Source organism: Sorex araneus, chromosome 2, assembly GCF_027595985.1.
Source record: "Sorex araneus isolate mSorAra2 chromosome 2, mSorAra2.pri, whole genome shotgun sequence".
Lineage (NCBI taxonomy): Eukaryota > Metazoa > Chordata > Mammalia > Eulipotyphla > Soricidae > Sorex > Sorex araneus.
The window spans coordinates 291,875,686-291,895,053 of NC_073303.1; the positions used below are offsets into that span (position 1 = coordinate 291,875,686).

Below are 19,368 nucleotides of genomic sequence, written 5' to 3' on the forward strand. Positions count from 1 at the left end.
TTTTCTCCTCACTCATGAAATATTCTAGGTAATCTAGCTCTAGAGTTGTGAATTCATGTCATAAACCTATTCTGGATCAAAGGCCATGTTGTCATAGAGACATGTCAACCCTTAAATACAATTTCTAATTCTTGTAAACATGTGTATATGTGTATGTAAACTGGGTCACCAGGGATCTTCCTGCTCATGCTTATCTTTCACTTTGTCATCAGTCCTATAACCTGGATGGATTCCAGTACTCTTCTAGTTGTTTTCTCACTCCCCTACAACCATACTCAAGACAAGCAAGCCTTTCTCAGGACCCGTCTCTTTCAGCATCTAGTAAATCACGGCCCAGAAAGCGACCACTAGTATTGACATTCTTCATTTCTTTTGCTTCCTTTTTATCCCAGAACCCCAACTGCAGAGAGAATGTATAACACCCTCACTATTTCCAAGTTTTTCACTGACTTGCCTCAAAACAGGTGGGAGATCAAGTCAGATGAGAGATACAGAGCTGTGAATGAATGCCTGGAGCAGGAATTGGATAAGAAGAATGTTCCTGTAGGAAGCAATTCTTGCTTCTTGAGAAAGCAATTACAACTAGTGAGTTGCACAAAGTATTCATGTGTAAAGCAGACTAAAATGGAGTGAGTAGTTATAAAGTCAGGAGACAGACCAAAGCCAAATAAGAGATTGTTTCTCTCAGACTGGGGATGCTGTCAAGCTAATATAATATATTAAATAGAACCTGGAAAAGTTAGTTTTTGATTTGGTATTGAAATTCTTTGAAGGAGGAAAGGAATTGAAGGAAAATTCTATCAATATATCCAGCCTGGTGAGTGTGAATATGACATTTCTATTGAAAAATGGAGTAGGATTTGTTTTATTTCATTTTGGAGGTGGAGGTGGGAGGAAGGTAAGTTTAAGAGTTAGATCTAGGGGCTGGAGTGATAGCACAGTGGGTAGGGCATTTGCCTTGCACGTGGCTGACGCGGGTTCAATTTCCAGCATCCCATATGGTTCCCTGAGCACCAACAGGGATAATTCCTGAGTGCAGAATCAGAAGTAACCCCCGTACATCGTTGGTGTGACCCAAAAAAAGCAAAAAAAATAAGATTTAGATCTATTTATATATTTAAAAGTCACACCTAGTAAATTGCTGAAGGATTGAATAAATGCATGTGATTACATCAGCAACAGGATGTCTTCTGGGCTAAACTAAACTCAGCATGTTATTTCACGCTCTGATCAAAACAATAAAATCAAATAATAATTTTCCTTTTCCTTCACAAAGTGGAGGGCTGAATTTTATTGGCTGTTTTTTTTTTTTTAATCTAGTTCAAAGGGATTCTCCCAGGAAGACCAGCCCCTTCAGTTAGACTTATAACTTGTTAAACACATTCAGCTAAATGATAACTCCCAGGAACTGCACCCCCATCTCCATTGCCCTTCCCTAGTTTCTGCTCCCAGTCCTTCATAGTCCTTGCAAGTATGAGTTACCATATTACTCCCATTTTAGTTTTTTTCTTTAATCATTCATTGCTTCTGGGGTGGATGTGAAAATTTCCACATTCTATCTTTCACAGCTAATTCTGAAGAGCATTATCTTTTCTTTTCATCCTTTTTCTGGGACTGATGTCTAAGATTTTCATACCCAAATCCACACCTTCTCTCACTGTTAACCCTGTGCTCTGGTTTAGGAAAGCACTCAAAGTACCAAGGAGTTTGTTTTTGTTTGGAGGGCACTCCTCATGGTGCTCAGGGCTTACTCCTGGCTGTGCACTCATTAATCACTCCTGTGGACTTCGGGGACCATATGGTATGCCAGTGATCAAACCTGGGTTTTGCATGTAAGGCAAGAATGCTACCCACTGTACTTCTCTCTGGAGGGAATCTTGACACATTGATCTCCACATTGACCTATCTGATGAAGACAAAAGGAAGGTAGTTAATGCCCGCTGAGTCTTATGTGCCAGACACATTATGCCTAATTTAACTCCATAAGGCACTACCACTATTCACACTTCCCAGATGAGGAAACCTGGACTCAGAGACTGAGAATAAATAATATGCTCAAAGTCCAAATCTGGCAAATGTCAAAAATTAGACACAGACCCGAGTTTGGGTGGAGCCGGTCCAGGGTTTCTTCCTGCTTTCTGTGGGATCTCAATTCCCAGATGTAAGCTATGTTGGCACATGTTGCTTTCCATCAGAAACCAATGGGATGAAGGGGCAGGGGAAGCAGCCCTTTACCTATCACAGGGCTAGTGGATCCATCTCTTGACTAATCCCTTTTGCCCAATCCACACACACACACACACCCCTGCAGTGAACTCAGGAGTTTAGGAGATTGGGGGCAGGGGGAGGGAATGAAATGGCACCATGGAATCTTGAACCGAGGAGTCTATTAACAGTCATTCTTAGTGACATCAACAGTATAATAAATGATCTCATAGCACAAAGAAACTTTCAGTGAGGCCTGATTGAGAAGTCTGGGAGTTTTTGTTTTGGTAGTTCCTCCCTTTCCTTGCAAGCATGTTGGGTGCAACGGTGCAATGGACCAACAAGTCTCTCCTGTCTGCTCCATCTGCTTAGGGACCCTTGTGCGTCTCTTGCCCGGTGACATCTCCCAGCTGGGAGCTCCACCGTCCTTGACCCACTCTGCCCACTGCAGCAGTGGGAGCTCCGAGGTCTCCCCAGGGGACTTCATTTTGCTGGGCTCGGTTATAATTCTTCCCCAGAGCTCCTAGCAAAGTGTTTCACACATACCAAGAGGTGGGAAAATGCTCTAGCATAATTGCTTTGGAAATATCATTATTTTCACCAAACTTGATTGGAAAAGATAGGAGAAATAAAATAGACCTGCAAGTTTAGAGACCCTGTACAAAATAGCAATTCTGGGGTGAGAGAACTTTACACCTGGATTATTTGAATGTTTTTGAGCCTCCTGACCTAGGAGCCCCAGCACTCCCTACCAGCTTGTACTGGCTTTATAGGCTGGAGACCTTTGACCTCTGCCTGCCCTTTGAACTATGCCTCCGCCCCAGGTAATTTATGGAAATCTGACTTATATTTGCACATATCCCCAGACACAGAAATTTACAGACATAAGAATCCTTAAATACAAAAATCACGAAATCCCGTTAATCACCGATTTCTCAGGTGGGCTCGGTAACATCTCGTTTTGTCCTTTCCCTGAGATCTTAGAAGTCCATCTCGACTCGGCCCTCCTAACGATGTTGCACTGGGGGCTCTTCAGGGTCAGGGGAATGAGATCCAGCTTGTTACTGGATTTTGCATATGAATGAATACACCATGGGAAGCTTGCAAAGCTGTCCCATGTGGGCAGGAAACTCTCAGAAGATTGCCAGTTTCTCCTAGAGGGAGAAGTAGGCTAAAGATATTGCGCACTTCTGAGAGCTTGCTTTTAAGTCTCTCTCTGGTTGTTGGCCGTTGATGGGATTACACACACCAGGCCCACACGCCTGGCTGTCCTCCCTGGGGCCCCTCCGAGGGGATGGGCTCCAGCTTCCCTCCCCACCCTGAGCAGAGCTCCCGGCAGCCGAAGACTACCGGAACCTAGCTAGAGCCATGCTGGAGGCCCCTCTCCACATGTTCGGACAGGCCTCACGCATGAAGGTACCAGCAGAGGAAACACAAAGAAGATTTTTAAAAAGGCACATGGTGCAGATTTTAAGCTTGCTTACATTGCACATGTTCATATGTAGCACAACTAAATCATGCTCCACATAATAGCTTCTTGGGTCTGCATCTTCAAGCCAACATTTTGTGAGCCCCCTCTCTCACCACTATTGGGAAACTGGAAAAAAATGGTGTGGGTTATATCAGAAAATTTTAAAAAGAGCAGGCCAAAATGGTAAAAATAAAGAATTTCCCTCATGGGGAAGGTGGGGGCCAGAAGGACAACTGGAGACATTGGTATTGGTGGTGGGAAATGTACACTGGTGAAGGGATGAGTGTTGGAACATTGTGTGACTGAAACCCAATCTTGAACAGCTTTGTAACTGTGTATCTCAGGGTGGTTCAATTAAAATAATTAAGTAATTAAAATCAATAAAGTTTAAAAAAATAATTTCCTTCATATGGGGTGTGTTTGTATGTGGGGGGAGTGGGCTTGTGTGTGTATGTGTATGTGTGTGAGTGTGTGTTTTAAGGGACACATTTAGCAGGTGTTTGGGGACTACTTCTGACTCTGTTTTTGGAGGGGGTCACTCCAGGTGGTGTTCAGTGCCAGGGATCGAACCTGTGTCTTTTTGCAGGTGAAGCATGTTATCTCTCAGACCCTCCTTTAAAAGTCTATAAATGACAAATCGCCTTTTCATAGGAATTAAAGCACTACAGCTTTTAATTTCCACCTGTTCTTTGTGGGTAAACATTTGTAGTCACATACATATACTTGCATTACTTTAAAAAAAAATAAACAAACAAGGTAGGGGCCAGAGCGGTAATATAGTGGGTTGGGCATCTGCCTTGCATGCGGCTGACCCAGGTTTGATCCCTGGTACCCCATGTTGTCCCCAAGCCCACCAGTATTGATCCCTAAGCACAGAGCCAAGAGTGAGCCCTGAGCCAGTTGCATGTGCTCCTTGCCACACACACAAAACTAAAGTACAATTTTTTAAATTTATTTAAAAAATTTATTTTTTTTAAAAATGTGACATTTGGGGGCTGGTGCAATAGTACAATGGGTAAGGTGTTTGCTTGGCATGCAGCCAACTCAGGTTCAATTTTTTTTTAAATTTATTTAAAAAAATAAAGTTGTTCCAATTTTTTCTAGAATCTCATTTTTTAAAATTCCCTTTCCTTTGTTGTTGGCTATATGACAGGGATTAGACTTGGCATATGGGGCAGTTCAGGGATTGAACTCGTAACCAGATGCCTGCAAGACAAATTCTCCACCCATAGCCATCCTTGGGACCCTGATTTTGAATTTTTAAATGAACACCATTTCTGACTGCAAATTAAAATGGTCATAATAATTGTGTGAGGAAAAGTCCATTCTCTTTACCAAAGAGGAAACTGGGACTCAGAACAGGTTTAACACTTTGCCCAAGGTCACATAGCCAGTTAGAACTGAAATGAAATTGATCCATCCTCTCCAAGAATAGGACATTTTGGGGCTGAGGCAATAGTACAGCGGGTAGGGGGTTGGCCTTGCATTCAGCCAACCCAGGTTCGATTCCCAGCATCCCATATGGTCCCCTGAGCACTGCCAGGAGTGATTCCTGAGTGCAGAGCTAGGAGTCAGCCCTGAGTATCACCAGGTGTGACCCAAAAAGCAAAAAAAAAAAAAGGTATTTTTCTATTAATTCATGTTTTCCTTTATGTTCTTTAGTAAATATTTAGAGATTTCCCCTTAAAGATCTGGTGCATTTAATATTATGTTTGTTCCAGAGCACATGCTATTTTTCATTGCCATTTTGAAAGCAATCCTTTCATTTATTTATAAATATATTATTGATTTTGGGTTTTGGGCCACACACATGGCATTGCTCTTGGCTCTGCTCAGGGATCACTCCTGATGGGGCTCAGAGACCATAAGTGGTGCAGGGAGGGGCTGGAGCGATAGCACAGCGGATAGGGCGTTTGCCTTGCATGCGGCTGACCCGGGTTCGATTCCTAGCATCCCATATGGTCCCCTGAGTACCGCCCCGGGGTAATTCCTGAGTGCAGAGCCAGGAGTAACCCCTGAGCATCACCAGGTGTGACCCAAAAAGAAAAAAAAAAAAGATAAGTGGTGCCAGGGATTGAACCGTTGTCAGCCATGGCCTTACCTGCTGTACTATCTCTCCAGCCCCAGGAGATCTTTTTTAAACAACACAATTCATAATTGGTTATTGCTTGTGTAAAGAAAAGCAATTCATTTTTCACTATTGATTTTACATCTAACCACTTTGCTAAAATTCCTTAGAAGTTTATATACTCTTGGCTTTTCTAAGTGTATTATCATATCATTTTAAAAATGTGACATTTGGGGGCTGGTGCAATAGTACAATGGGTAAGGTGTTTGCTTGGCATGCAGCCAACTCAGGTTCAATTCCTGGCACCACATATAGTCCCCCAAATTTACTGAGATTAAGCACTGAGCACAGAGCCAGGAGTAAGCTCTGAGCACAGCTGAATGTGACCCAAAAATAAGTGACACTTATTTTTTATATTCTAATACATCCCTGGGGGGTGCTTGGACTGGGGACACACAAGACTGTGCTCAGGTCATTCTCCTGGCTCTGTGCTTAGGCCTTACTCCTGGCAGCAAACAGGGGACCATACATGGTACTAGAGTTTGAACCCAGGTTAGCCACATGCAAGGCAAGCATCCTTCCCATTGTGGAACCTCTCTGGCCCTTTTCTTCTTATTATATAGTTTCATTTTTTAGGATTATTTAATAGCAAATATCACCACACATATCTTTGTCTTACTGTTGATTTTAATAACCATGCTTCTAACATTTTGTCATTTAAGCATGGCATTTGCTGTGGTGCCTGGTAGGTAAGCATTAGAAAGGACGTTCTGTCCACTTTATAATGTGCTTAGAACTATGTTCATTTTTCTGTCAGACTGAGGTGCTGAATTTTATCTGCTTTTTTTCTGAATATATTAAGATGATCTTGTGAATTTCTCTTTTTATTCTGTCACTCTGGTTAACTATCTTGATATGTTTTATAATGCTGACCCATTCTTTTCCTAGAATAAGCCCTATGCATTGTTATTTTAATACTATACTGAATTGTGCCATTTTATGGGGAGTTTTGCTTAATTTAGATCAGTCTATAATTTTTTATTCGTGCTCTCCTTATTCAGTTTTTGTAACCGGGTTATGCTGGCCTCAAAAAATAAATTACAACTTAACATCTTTTTCTATGCTCTGGAACAACTTATATAAGAGGAGAATTATCTGTTCCTGATGATTTGTAGAACTTGTCCTTAATACTGTCTTTATCAGGAGGCTGGGCAAATAGACTTTTGAATTTGATTCCATTTCAATTGTTAATTTTGGATGAAGCTAGGCTTTTCTACTTTAATGAAATCTCTTAAATGTAAAATGATGTCCCAATATTCCTTCCTAATATTGTTGGTTCTCCTCCTCCTCCACTTCTTCCTCCTCAGACTCTACCTCCTCTCCTCTCCCCTACCCTCTTTTCTTCTCTCCTTCCCTCCCCTCCCTTCCCCTCCCTTTCCCTCCCCTCCCTTTTCCTCTCCTTGCTACCAAATAAATCTGTTTCATTGCTTTATCAACAATGCAAAATTGAGCATTGGTTTTATTCACTAGTGGTTGTAATTCGATTGATTTCAATACAGCTATATTATTTCATTTTTTGTGTTATGCATTCCTTTTGCCTTAATTTCCATGTTGTTGCAGATCCTATTTCCTCAGAAGCAGGTTCTATGATGGAAATTGTGATGCTCTTCTTATTCAGGCTGCTCTTGGAATCACACATTTTGGAAGGGACAGGTCAGAGCAGGGGTTTGGCAAGGGGAGGACTTGAACTTGGATGGCCCTAATGAGCTCTTCCAGTTCTACCAATGGGACCAGGCTTTATATTCCCCCCGTTTTGATGATTAAGTAATTGGACATGGGCTTCCCAGAAGGAACATGACCTTGGGTTCATGTTCAGCTAAGGAAATTCCTGAAAGGGTTGGCAGCTGTGAGCTCTCTGCCAGCCATACTCCAAGCAGCTGGAGGGAGAAATCTTACTTTGCAAAAAGAAATCTCAGTTTAGTTCAGCACATGCTACAAATATTTATAATTTAATATTTGAAACTAACTTTCGGCTATTGATGTTGAATCTTTGCAAGACATTTCCACTCAGGAATCAGTGTGTTTGATTACCGAGCTTCTGTGAATTCATATTTCACATTTCGCCAGATACATGTAGAAAATGTATTATACAATGCCATAATGAAAGACTGCTGGGTTTCTTTTGTTGGGTTTTTTTTTTTTTTTTTGCTTTTTGGGTCACACCCAGCAATGCTCAGGGGTTACTTCTGGCTCTGCACTCAGGAATTCCTCCTAGCAGTGCCAGAGCTGCCATATGGGATGCCAGGGATCAAACCTGGGTCAGCTGCCTGTAAGGCAAATGCCCTACTCGCTGTACTATCGCTCCAGCCCCAATGTAAGACTGTTAATGTTTTTTTTTTTTTTTTTGCTTTTTGGGTCACACCCAGCGATGCTCAGGGGTTACTCCTGACTTTGCACTCAGGAATTACTCCTGGCGGTGCTTGGGGTACCATATGGGATGCCAGGGATCAAACCCAGGTCGGCCGAGTGCAAGGCAAATGCCCTACCTGCTGTGCTATCACTCCAGCCCCTGTTAATGTTGTTTCAAATTTTGTGATATTACAAAGAATGCCACCATATCTTGGAGGTGAAATCTTATAATTGTGGTTGCAGAAAGAAAATTGTTATTAGGGTCATAGTTACTTTCTCAGGTTAGTCTTCCAAAAGAAAAAATACATGGAAATACACTATCCTTTAAAAAAATTTTTTTTATTAAATCACTGTGAGATGCACACTTACAAAGTTGTTCATGATTGGGTTTTAGTTGTACAGTGTTCCAACACCCATCCTTCTACCTGTGTACATTTCCCAACACCAATGTCCCCAGTTTCTCTCCCGTCACTCTCCCAGTTCCCCCCCACCTCCGCCTCTTTTACATACTGTGCTATTTTTGCTAATTTACTTGCATACCGGAAGTATTGAAGAGTTTCTTTGTTCTTCCTTCTCATCAACAAGGATTTGAATTGATAAAAATTTGATAAGGTGGCAGTAATATATTACTATTGCTTTTACCCAACGAAGTATAATTTGAGTGAGTATGAAAACAACTGCTGTTCTAGGAAGATTGCTCAAAGTGCTGAACAGGCCTATTCATATTTAGATTTTCATTAAAATGTCCACATACAGGATATCCTAATTTGCTAACTGTTATCATATAATTCCCCTGAGTAATGCTGAGACCAACCCCTGAGCACTAAGCTAGGATTAATCTGTGAGCACCACCAAATGTAGCTCAATAACAAATAAACCATAGCCACAAAAAAAACTATCTCCAAGCCTCAAATCATCAATTTTTAAAAAGTTACCAATATTTGTAGTACTTTTTTAAAAGTGTATGACTACTGCTATTTATCCAGCCACTGATTAAGCTGACTTAAGCAGACCTGAATTCCACATTACTTTTTTTCAATTTTTCAATTTAGTTTTCATAAAGTTGTTCACAATAATTGTTTACATTCAACATTTCAACACCAGTCCCACCACCATTACACCTTCCCACCACCATTATTTTGAATTTTTCCACCATCACCCAAGTCTGCCCCATAAGGCAAATGCTAAATAATTTATTTTGTATTGCTTGTAATGAGTAGTATGAGATGTTATGCACCTGTGAAAGCAGCTGTGCACTCCTGGAATTCTAAAATTTTTTAAATATTTGGGGTTCTGAGGCATCTCTGGGGCGTGCTGCTCTCTTCCAAGATTTGTCTGTGGGTCTTTTGAATTATGGATGTTCATCTGCTTAAATGGCCCCCAGAGGCAGTTCTTGGGTCTGGCAGCCAGGAAACTGGAAGGGTGGAGAGATGGGGGGAGGCCACTCATCCCCGACTCTGTGAAACCTGGAATTTTCAGTCACCATCCGCATATCTGGTTTTTCAGCGGATTCATTCTCATGTGTGCAGTTCTCGGGTTGAGCCTGTAAAGATTGGCCATGAGTGTGGCGGTGATTGGGTTGTGGAGGTTTACGGCTGCTGGGGTTCATTTGGGGCAGGCAGAGGGATACACCTGCCCCCTCTGAGGTGCCCCGTCATCAGCCTGTCACAGGGCAGGGAGACATCTCTGTGGTGTGCTGCTCTCTTCTGAGATTCATTTGTGAGTCTCTGAATCATGGCCATTAATGTGCTTAAATGGCCTGATTTTGATCTCTCTCTCTCTCTTTTTTTTCTTTTTGGGTCACACCTGGCGATGCACAGGGGTCACTCCTGGTTCTGCACTCAGGAATTACTCCTGGTGGTGCTCAGGGGGCCATAAGGGATGCTGGAAATCAAACCCGGGTTGGCCACGTGCAAGGCAAACGCCCTACCCACTGTGCTATCTCTCCAGCCCCATGATTTTGATCTCTTTTGAGATCCATTTATGGGTCTCTGAAGCAAGGCCAATAAATGAGCTTATATAGCTGAGCCAAAGATGGTTTGTGGGCATGACTCCCATAACTTTTGGCCGTTTAATTTCTCAGAAATTTTGGTGCCAAGTTGTTGGAGTCTGGCCAGAGGCACAGTGGCAATTTTGGGGTATCAGGAAGCCTGAAGGCACCACCAGGCTGTTAATACACTCGTCCCACAGGTACAGGTTGACCTGCTGGGCTGAACCATACCCCCTATTTGTAATACTTTTAATTGTGCTTTTATGCACAACTGATTCCAGCACCACATTCATCACCAGAGTGCCTGCTTCTTTCCACCCATGTTCCAAGGGCCTTTCTCACCTCCCACGCCCCTCCCATGTAAGCTTAGTTCTATAGACAAAAGCTTCAGTTCCAGCGACTTTGACCATTTGTTGTTTCCTTTATATGTTTCCTTATATTCCATATATGAGAGAAAGAACTTTAGTGTGTGGAAGTGCTGACACCTACACACATATAGTGAATAAAGCTAAACTCCTGAAACTCCACAGAATTGTAATAAATGCTAAATTGATGAAAAACCGTTTTCTTTTTTTCTATGTGTATAATTTTTAAATTAATCATATAAAATTGTATGCTAATACATTTTAGAATTTGCATGAAATAGATAGAGAATTAAAAGCATTTTAAGGAAAATCTAAATATGAATAGGCATTTATTCAGTTAAAGGAACAAACGAGAAATCTCTCAGTCCCTGTGTTGCAAACCATAATGCCCCAAAGGGGAGAGCGAGGAAAAGAGAAAGATATATATGTGTATATATATATATATATATATATATAGAGAGAGAGAGAGAGAGAGAGAAAGTACCTGTCATAGAAACAGGCTGGAGGTGGGTGGGAGAGAAATTAGGGACATTGGTGGTGGGAAATGTACACTGGTAGAGGGATGGGTATTGGAACACTGTATGACTAAAACCCAACCATGAGCAGCTTTGTAACTCTGTATCTCACAGTGATTCAATTAAAAAAAAGTAATTATTTATCAATTTATTTTTTTATTTTGCTTTTGGGGTCACATCCAGCACTGCACAGGGGTTACTCCTGGCTCATGTACTCAGGGATTGATTACTCCTGGCGGTACTCGATGGACCTTATGGGATGCTGGGAATTGAACCCAGGTCAGTCGTGTGCAAGGCAAATGCCCTACCCACTGTGCTATTACTCCAGCCCCCCCAAAAAATAAGTAATTTTATAAAGGTGTGTTTTATCCTAGAATATTGACTTTATGTTAGAAAATATTGTATTATAGATAATGCTTAAGTACTGCATTAATAAGTAAAATATTATGATAAAATATCTGTAGATATAAAAAAATCACCTAAGTGGAGAGACATAGAACATTCAATATAACTGAAATAGTAATTCACTATTAAATAAGTATAAAATCCTTCAGGAAGCTAGAAATAAACAGACCTTCCTTTATCTGCATAGAGGGCAACCATAAGCGCATGAGTAAATGCCATATTCAGTGGCAGAGTGCTGAAAAGTTTGTCCTGTGCTGTAAAGAAGCTCCTTTAACACTTCTTAGAAAACTGATTTTATGATTGCGAATGCCTAAGCTCTTGCCTGTCCATGAATCATTATTACAGACACCAAGTGCTAAGGAGCAAGAACAGAGAGTTGAGGCCTAACATTTCTGAAAGAAAGTGAGTTATCTTTTACTTTCAGAACCTTAAATATTACTTATTCCACTCTCTGCAATTTTGTTTACTTTGTTTTGTTTTGTTTTGTTTTGTTTTTAGACCACACCTGGCTGTGCTCAGGGCTTATGGTGTGCTGGGGATCAAACCTGGGTCATGTACCTGCAACGGAAGGTCCCTACCTGCTGTACTATCTCTCCATTCCCTCTTCATTATTAATTAAGAAATGAAGGTTTAAAGAGCAGATGTGTCTTTTTTCTCCCTACTCAACACCAGAAGCAGGATTAGACCAACAAGCTTGGCCCACACTTAAGCTTCTCTTATTTTTTTAGGAAAGCAATGCTTCCAAATCCCCATTAACTTTTGGTATTTCTGAAACAGGACTTGAAATTCGAATTATTTTAAATGTACATGTATCTTCTTGATGATTACCATTTGCTGAGTACTGCCTTGTGATTTCAGTGTACCTTCGTATCACTGTCTATAATGATGAAGTGTAGCACATAGGATTAGGCAATCTGGCTCTGAAACCTGGGTCACCATTAGTAACTCAATGACCTAGGAGGAATGACATGCCCTCCGTGTTTCTATTTCTACATTTTCAAAATAGGCGGGATACTTGTATCTACCTTATGTGGTTATGGTGAGGAATCAACAGGATAATTCACTGGATGTCTTAGGCTGCTTTGGAATGTTGTAATGTTTAGTGATTATTAATAAGGTGCTTTTCAGTTAGGGAACTGAGCATCTCTGGGTAGAGGGGCCCACTGAGGAACAAACTTGGTCAGAATGAGGTATAAGTAGCCCTGCTGTTGTCCATGGTGCTGAATCATTATTTTGTGGCTGACTATTACATTGGTGCTTCTGTGGAGTTAGTGTGGGAAGAGGCATTTGAATGTTCAGACCTCTATCAGCTAAATACTGAACTTCCAGAATTTGCCAGAAAATCAACATTCTGGATGTTCATGATCTAAGATGGTATTTATAAAATTCCAAACTCTAAAAAGCAGGCTACAAAAGGCTTTGTATCCAGGCAGACATCCAGGCTTGAATGGTGGCTCAGCTACCTACAAGGAGTCCAGCTGTAGGGCTTTTGGCTGTATCTGTACTGATGGATTGTCTTGATAACTATATTACAACGAAATAGATGGTATATTCCTGATGCTGTTGCTTCTAGCTGTTGTTTCTATTGCTGTGAGACGCAGGAAGGGGGAAGGAGAATGAATGAATCAGAATCAGAGAAGGGAAGAGAAAGATGGGAGAAAAAAATACAGATTCACGAAGTACAGATAATAGGATCCATTCACCACAACTTTCTCCTGGAGCTCAACAACTTTACAAACTGAATTGTTCCAAACCCAAATGTTGTCTTTTTTGGGGTGATTTTTTGTGGCTTTTGTTAAAACACAGATGCATACACACATCACACACCACACAACTGCCACTCCAATTTCTGGTACTTTTACAGTCTCTCTTCTAGAGCTGCCTGGGGCCCATGATCACGCTTTGCAACGTCATCCCTGTCAGCTGTGTTTCTAGCACCAGAATTGCTCTTTTCTACCTTCTCGTGTTTCTCTATGTGTTTGTTTGCTTATATGGCAAACAAACTTCATGGCAGGAAACTCATTACCTTACAAATGGCCCCTCTAGATGATATATTTGTCAGAGAATGTCACCGAGTATGAAAATTGGAGCCAGATCATAAAAAAGAAAAATTATACAGAGAATGTAAATCAAACAGGAGAAATTCAGAAGCTTAGGCAGGACATCAGGCAAGCACATCACCCAATTGCTCTGTGATGTTTCCTGCCTCAGAAAGTGGAACTGACTAGAGAGCTCCAATATCCAACTACCTTGGCCCCCCACCCCTTAGGGACGAGTAGTACCTCCAGGTTTCCATGCCTCTTTTCTTAGTCCTGCAGCCTACATTAACATAAAGCACTGGCTCTAAAACACTGGTGTGCCTCAGACTCTCCAACGCTTTTCAAAAGAGGTTGCTGGGCCACCCTGAATTTCTACTGGCCTGTTGTGGGTCCTGAGGATTTTTTACTGGATCATGCCTGTCCCACAGGTGTGAGGACCACACTGTGGTAGCTCTGAAACAGGATATGTGTAATTCTCCTAAAAGCCTTGTGAATGTGTATTGCCATCATTATTTTTTGTCGTTATTTTGAGTTAGTGTTAAAGAACAACTCTTTTACAAGTGCATAGTTGTAGGAGGTAGAGCCAAGATTTGAATTGTCATCTCTTACATTCAAAAACGAGGCTATCTTGGATGCTTTTGGGCAGAAATCTCCCTGACCCTAGATGTGGATCAGTAAATCTTGAGTGGCTCACTTCAAGATCTGGTCCTGCATTAGCCGCTCAGTTTTGGAGTCCAGAATCAGACTTGGTGTTGCTCTTTACAACCCACTACTTGACCATTTCTACTGCAGAGCCTCTGGTGGCAATACCAAACGAATGAATGAACATTCCCACGGGTTTCCAAAATAATGAGATGGCCTCATGAAAAAAATAAAGGATTTTTTGTTGTTTTTTTTGTTTGTTTCTGCACATATTGGTGCCTGCTTGAGCAAATCAATGAACAACGGGACAACAGTGCTAGAGTGCTACAGTTTTTTGTTTTGTTTTGTTTTGTTTTTAATTTATTTTATTGAATCACCATGTGAAAAGTTACAAAGTTCTCAGGCTTATGTCTCAGTTATACAATGCTCAAACACCCGTCCTTTCACCAGTGCCCATATTCCACCACCAAAAAGCCCCAGTATACCTCCCACCCCCCACCCACTACCCCCGCCTGCATAACTGATAAATTTCACTTCATTTTCTCTTTACCTTGATTACATTCCATATTTCAACACAAAACTCACTATTGTTGTTGGAGTTTACTCCCCCAAAATACGGCCCTACTGACAAGGAAGCATTTGATAATTAGTTTTCCATTGATGAGAATGAAGAGATATGAAATACCGAAATCCTAAACCGGCCGTGCGGTTTAGGATTTCTGTATTTTAGTAATTAAGTCCAGGGAGATTTATGTTGGAAATTGCATCATTTCCCTTCTTGGGGCAGCATGGGGCAGAGGCTTAGTTCACAGTCTAGAGACATGGCTGCAAGCACTTGCTGGGACCAGAAATAGTGTAGCTGGCTCTGGATCTTGGTTGTTCAGCAGCAAAGTGGCCGTGCAAAAGCATGGCCACCCGGGTCGAATCTCGGCGGAGCTCGAGCCAGTATTAGCCCTGGCCCGAGAGAGACTGCCCAAGCATCCCACTGTTTCAAGTTCAAAAAACCTGTTTTTTATTTTTTAGTTTAATGATGGTGACATACACAGTACAAGGTTGTTCATGATTGGGTTTCAGTATATAATGTTCTAACACCTATCTCTTCACCAGTGTACATTTCCTACCACAGTGTCCCCAGTTTCCCTCCTGCTACCTCTCACCTCTATAGCAAGCACTTTTTTCCTTCTCTCTCTTTATCTCTCTCTGTCTCTCTCTCCTCTCTTTTAGGCATTATGGTTTGCCTAATACTGAAAGATTATCTTACCATGAATACTCCTTATGTACTTTCAACACTTAGTTCTTGTCCAGAGTGATCGTGATAATTTCCAACTATTAGTGTCATACTGGTCCCTTCTCTATATTAACTGCCCCCTGCCCCACACACACTTGTGACAAAATTGTTTTGTTTTAATTCTTATGTTTCACCTTCAAATGTTCTACATATGTTGCTTTCTCTTCTGTTCTGTTTGTTTGCTAGGATGCATTATCTTTTCCTCAAATAATGCTAGCTTTCCAGGTGAATACTATAATTTTTCTCCTGGCTTTTAATTTACCTTTCAACCTGAGGATGAAGGTATAGGGTCTTCATACTTGGTTTAATGATGGTATCAAAACAGCATAGGCCTGACTCAAAGGTGAGATTTGGGAGCTAAACAGACAGTGCAGGTACCAGTTCTATCATTTATTAATGGGTAAACTTGGGAGAATCCCTCTGGGCCTGTTTTTATAGCTGAAATGGGTCAAAAGAAAACACATTCCTCACAGGCCTGGTGACTGTTGCAGAAGTGTGCAAAGTCCCAGATGTGTTATGGTCTATTAAGTGGAGGTTGTTGCTCTTGCTCGTTCCTAGGGTGATTTGTTGAACAAGCAAACAAGCAAAAGGATAAATGACCTCACAGAAGCTGTGATGCCATCCCCCTCCTGCTGACACTGTCTTCTGGTGCTAATGGCACCTCAAGGAGCAGGTCTCAGCATCTGCTAACAGCCTGTCTGTCTCTCCCAGGTACCAGCCCCCAAGCATCTGAGTGCAACTCTGCACAACCTCAAATTTTCACACTTCCCTGGAGAAGGGATCTGCATGTTCAGTCGGAGGCCATTAATGGATGCAAAGTCCTCGAATGTTTATTTTTCTAAATTCTTATAAGGGTCATGAATTCCAAGGCATATTTTTTGTGTTTGCCTAAGGACTCTGTTAGTAATTTGTAAACTGAATTATTAAGAATTAACTCATATTTATGATTCACAAACTGAAATAGGCTCCCTCCTAAGGTCCCCTGAGGCCTCTAATTTAGTTTTCTGTGAAGTCTGGGTTCTTCTTCATGCCCAGTCAGGGCTGCCTCTCCCCTCAACAAGATAGTTGGAATCCTGTGGCCTAAGGGAACATCTCATTGTCCTTGCAATGCCATACTTGGTTCTTGTTGGTTGTGATGTTCTTCCACTGCTGTTCTCCTTTGAAATTAGACATTGAGTCCATTGAACTTCATCATTATCCTGTTAGTTTGTGGAACATATTTGGTTAACTTGACAGCGCACAGTACCACATATTTGCATCAGTTATTTTTGGCTTATAATTTTCCAATTACTAGATTTTAAAACATGAACAAGTTGCCGTTCAAACATGAATCACACAGATCCTGTTGCTAAACAGATATATGTGTGATCTGAATCCTGAAGTACTAACAGAGTTGTTTTGGTAATCTGTGACAGTGTCACTGACTACTTCAAAGCTTCGTGGCTCAACATCAGTTTTTCATTCCACAGAATTCTGTATATCCAGAATGTCTGGCATCACAGCTGGGATGAGTTTTGAGTGCTGGCTCAAAGAGGGGTTCTAACAGGCAGAATGGACAGTTCTGTGCACCTATAGATATGGAAATGGAATATGAATATGGAAATTACCGGGGATTTCTTCACGCTTAGGGTTAACCCAGGCATGTATCATTCTGCTAAAGCTAACTTTGGTTAAAGAAGGCAAGGGAAGCCCAGACTCAAGGAGAAGGGACTGAAAAAGACATGACTGTCAGGAGGTATGAATTTTTAGACTATAGCAGATGGTCATGGTTGTTACAGTTTATTAGTGATCTCAGTAATCTTAACATAATAAATAAACTATTATAAGTTTATTGGATCATAGTTTATAGCTAAAAATTTATAAGCCATTCATTTTAATGCTCAACCATGTGCTCTGATTTGAATTCTTTTATTTTGAAATAGTGTCTCCAAAATGATATTAGCAATAATTTTATACCAACTGTGTCTTTTGTTCCTCTCTAACATTTTATCATTCAATTCTGTATCATCACATTATTTTTCTTCTGGGAAGCATAAAGTATTGGTTGGATCATTTGCTTCACAGAAAATGGTTTCCACCATGAAAGGTAGAAAGTGTGGGGCTGGAGCAATAACACAGTAGGTAGGGAGTTTGCCTTGCACGTGGCCAACCCAGGTTCAATTCCCAGCATCCCATATGGTCCTCTGAGCACCACAAGTAGTAATTCCTGAGCACAGAGCCAGGAGTAACCCCTGTACATTTCCAGATGTGACCCAAAAAGAAAAAAAAAATAGAAAGTGTATTTTCTAGTGCTGAAGAGATAACCCTTTAGGAGTTTGGTAATAGCTAGAGGTACAAGGAGACAGGCTAGGGGCTGGAGCAATAGCACAGCAAGTAGGACGTTTGCCTTACACGTGGCCGACCCGGGTTCGATTCCCAGCATCCCATATGGTCCCCTGAGCACCGCCAGGAGTAATTCCTGAGTGCATGAGCCAGGAGTAACCCCTGAACATCGTCAGGTGTGACCCAAAAAGCAAAAAAAAAAAAAAAAAAGGAGACAGGCTACTGCAGTGTCTTCCCTTAACGAGTTCAACTCTTTCACCAGAAAGAGTTGGCAAGTACGCTGTAATGTGTTCAAAGCCACAATGGAGACAAGCCCAAGGTGCCAAGAGAAACTACCCCACCTGGTCTATGAACATGTTAGAGTTGGCCACAACTGAACTGAGTGGCTGAGTGGGCAATAGATCAGCAAGAGAGGCCTAGAGATGGTGAAACTATTAAGATGTAGTTCTCTCTAAGTCTGGAAAATGAGAAGGAGTCTTATTTTACTAGATTTTTGTCATTCATCCCTTATAAAAAATAAGTTCTTTATGAGTTTGTTATAAATCATCAGATACATATGAGTAAGCTCCCCCAGCCTAATGCCAAATTCATGAATTAATGTTCTTATGAGAGCACAGAGGAGATGAAGAGGTGTTTGTTCCTGGATAATTGGTTATGGCTGCTGCATTCAGGTGAATAGAGAGAGACCTGGGTGCAATTCAATTCCTGTTGAATTTGCTGTCTTTCTCCTGACTTGTGATTTCCATGCTGACATCTGTACAGAACAAGTAGAGTTTGATCCAGCATATGAAATTACAGAGTTAGGAACTACATTTAAAACCATTATCCCCACCCCCTCATTTTATAGACAAGGAAACCGAGGCCCCAGGCACTGATGCAAGTGCTCAGAGGGGCATAACTATAGTCACATAAAAAACTTTTTCCCATCGAAGCCCGACAATATCCAATCAGAGCGTTATTTAGAAAGCTCTATTGCATATCTTTTCCTGTAAGGAAAGATGTTCAAGGTGGTCATAGGAAGATGTTTCATATGGTAAAGAACCTACCAGAGAGGAGTGGTCCTAGCTGCAGAAAGGGAAATGCTGAGTGATGTCGGCTGGAGCAAACCGCGTGTGTTAACTGTGACCTCTATCAAATGGCAGAGCACTGGAGGGACCTTACTGTGAGAGCACCATCATCAGTGACCATGTGAAGAATGAGCTGAAGAACAAGCCCCTTGAAGATGTTCAGAATAGGCCTTCCTAAGCTTTGAACAAAATAAGGGCCGATAAAGACCCTGAAAGTTCAAGAAAAGCTATTCTTACTCCCGGGACCGGAGTGATAGTACAGCAGGTAGGATATTTGCCTTGCATGTGACTGACCCAGGTTCAATCCCCAGCATCCCATGTGGTTCCCCACCCCCCAAAGCACTGACAGGAGTGATTCCTGAGTGCAGAGTCAGGAGTAACCCCTGAGCATTGCCAGGTGTGACAAAGAAAAATAACCAAAAAACAAACAAACAAAAAAATCCCCACTCCCTTCACTACCTATAAGAATGGAAATTAGGGATATTGCTCGGAAGTCTGATTTGTTTGCCAGGAACAACGTTCTGATTGGACAGCCTATCAACAGGGACAACATGGCAGGGCAAACTTATAATTATAGGGCAT

At 41.5% G+C, this 19,368-nt stretch overlaps 1 protein-coding gene across 5 annotated transcripts in view; it reads left to right on the forward strand.

Moving 5' to 3' along the window:
- Positions 1 to 19,368, forward strand: part of DGKG (diacylglycerol kinase gamma) — a 242,530-nt gene that overhangs the window by 19,604 nt on the left and 203,558 nt on the right. Inside the window, exon 2 of one of the 5 annotated variants that reach the window (XM_055126218.1) lies at positions 18,862 to 19,051. The exons of the other annotated variants lie outside the window; for them this stretch is intronic. The gene's annotated coding sequence lies outside the window, so the exon portion shown is untranslated. The remainder of the gene's footprint in view (positions 1 to 18,861; positions 19,052 to 19,368) is intronic. 5 annotated transcript variants of the gene reach the window in all.